Genomic DNA, 2858 nt, shown 5'->3' with positions numbered 1-2858 from the left:
CGGGCGTCAAAATCATTTCTTTCCACAATTTTAATTCTAACAAGCACCAAAATTCAAATCCAAAAAAGAAAAACAGTACATCTCGACACGACACATTAACACATAACATACAAAATTTCATAACCAACGAACCATATCAACATTTCAATTTTCAAACAACAATTTTCACATATCTAAAACCTACATTCCACCAAATCAAGCAATGCAATTTAAGGACCCGACTTGTCTGTATATCATCGATAACTGTCATTCAAGTGAAATAAACGTAGGAGTCACTGAAATGCTATTGTAATTGAATGTGGTATAGCTCAATTCATGGCCAAAAGCAAAGATGACATTTCCGTTGTAGAACTAACTTATATGTTCATCCAAGATAACCCTTTGCAGTATCTGGTCTGAGTTGCATTGAAGTTATGGGGAGCTTGGTTACATATTCTTGTAATCTTGTGGAACACTACAACAAAAGGGGTCTTTTGCAGCGCACCCTTTTGCAACGCCAAAAAATTATTGTTAAAGGTCACCTATTGCAACGCCATATGGGGCTGCTAAAGGTTTGTCGTGCTATTAGCTTAACTGTACATAAATTTATTTATTGTGACACCTCTTGCGTGGCAAATAGTTATAATTTTTTTTTTCAAAAAACATAAAATGCAATTTTTATAGAGGGCTTTATCATTTACCATGCCATTGTTGCTGTTAAAGTTAACTCAATCATTTGTGACGCCACTTTCGTTGTAAAAACCTTTTGTACTACACCATAACAACATATTTGTGACACTGGGCATTTTCTAATTGTGACGCCATATTGGTGTCAGAAATTTTGTGAAGGCATTTTGGCGTCAGAAATTGATAATTATCGTCACAAAAATACAGAAATTTACATAATTTAATTCTGGCATTTATTCTAAAACATACTGATGGCCAAATGGCGTCAGAAATAAGGCACGTGTTAGTTCACGCAACTTCAAAGGGCAGCTCTCGTAAATTTGTTACAAAGTTTTATCGATCTCACCTCTTCCGTCAAAAGTGTTCTTCATCTTCTTCTCCATTTGCGAGATTTGTAAGTTTTCTGACAGTAATAAGCAACAAGCAAAAGGTTGCCTTTCAAACAGTAACGAGCCAACAAACGTAATAAAATTTCTCTCTCGCTCCGTTTTTTTTTCCCTTCATCTTAAAATCCCGATTCCCAATTCTCGTCTCAGATCTCACGCACGCAAAGGTATAATTTCTCCTTCCATTTATCATTTTAATTATATATATGTAGATCTGCAATTGTAAGTTTCAAATAGATCTCGATTCAGGTTTAGAAAAAGTTTCGATATATCGGCTCCATTTTAGGTTTAAAATGAATTCTTTTCATCTTGGATTCTTAATTCTAGTGAATTTGATGATCGAGTATTGATTTTATAGTGTGTGAAAATTTAACACTATGTTTGATCAAATTGTGTAAAGTTACTGATCATTTTGATTAGTTTTAACTAATGTAAAGTTTCAAGATTAATTTTTATGTTGAATTTCTAGATTGATTCTTTGCAAATTTTCGTAATGTTTGTTGTGAGTCCCTCAATTGATGGGAAATTGGGAGTAAAATAAGGCGTAAAAAAGCGGTTTTGGTGTTGAGGTTTTGTGATGATGTATAGGATTTGTGTTTTATGTTCTTGCTACCGTCCATTTGTATCATTGTTAACTCTGTTTGAATACTATTATTAACGTAGTCTTTCTTCGGCATTTTTTCGTTAAGAGCTCTTGCAGTTGGGAGCTCTTTGTGATTTCTTCCGACATTCCCGAGCCTTCTATTGATGACTTGGCGGATCAAGTTGTTGAAGTTCTCAACTTCTTTGGGTAATATACTATATATATATATACATATATATATCTTTTAAATCCCAGATTAACTGGTGTATGTAAGCAACTGTATCATTGTTTGGAATTTTGTGGACAATGACAACCTGGATCTGGAGTAGCCTAGCCATTTGGGGCGACGGTGTAAGAGAGACGATCTGTTTCTTCAGCAGTTGATGGATGTTCATGGTTTTTTCTTCATTGCACGAAAAAACAAGTTTTATGCTACTCTTCTTAATGCTTCACTATTTTCTTTTCGGGCTTGGTGTAGTGATGTAATGCTGGGGGTTTGGTGGTGCTTACATCCTTACCCTATTTGCCGTATGTTGGATCCCTATATGAGATTGTTCATTATTACTTTTTTAGGATGGTTTTGAATATTTTTTTCCTTTCTATTTATGTGCAGATAAAGTATAGGCAGCGTGTCCTTGGTTTAGTACTTGTTTCTCCTATATGCAGAGATCCTTCTTGGACAGAGTGGTTTTATAACAAGGTTTCTATTCGATCCTCTCTTGTTATAGACTTGAAATAAAATTTAGGAGCTATGAAAATTGATTCTATCTCTGCAGGTAATGTCAAATTTGCTATACTATTATGGTATGTGTGGTGTTCTTACTATATAATAAGGAGTTCTTACTTCAAATAAGTTATTTTTAGCAAGGTATATAGCATCTACTTTGGACTATTTATGTATTAGTTTTCTAATTTTCTCATGTCCAGTGGCCTAACCGTGAAGTGATGGTTTTATCTATGTTCTTGCAGGAAGTTCGTGGTTGTCCCCAAGTACCTGAGTCAGATATAGTGCAAGCATGTAGAAGTAGCATACACACCTAGTATATTCCATTTAACTCTTTTAACATGGATATATGAATGAGACTATGGAGTCTGTCATTGTCTAGCTAGCCTAGTAGGAAATAATACTTTGATTTATTCATCAGCTCATTCTACAATTAATTCTCTCTCCCCTCCTAAATTCTAAAGTCAGGCAAGTCAATTCCATGTAAACTTATCGACAT

The 2858-nt window shown here is 34.5% G+C and overlaps 1 long non-coding RNA gene across 1 annotated transcript; it reads left to right on the top strand.

Annotated features, from left to right (window-relative positions):
• The first annotated feature begins 2136 nt into the window (after window positions 1-2136).
• Window positions 2137-2484, top strand: LOC147523927 (uncharacterized). The gene is made up of 3 exons (XR_015196816.1): window positions 2137-2163; window positions 2249-2335; window positions 2412-2484. It is a non-coding gene; the product is annotated as an uncharacterized LOC147523927 (long non-coding RNA).
• The last annotated feature ends 374 nt before the right edge of the window (window positions 2485-2858 follow it).

Source organism: Coptis chinensis, chromosome 1 (genome assembly GCF_015680905.1).
Source record: "Coptis chinensis isolate HL-2020 chromosome 1, ASM1568090v1, whole genome shotgun sequence".
Lineage (NCBI taxonomy): Eukaryota > Viridiplantae > Streptophyta > Magnoliopsida > Ranunculales > Ranunculaceae > Coptis > Coptis chinensis.
This window is presented reverse-complemented; position numbering and strand designations above follow the sequence as displayed.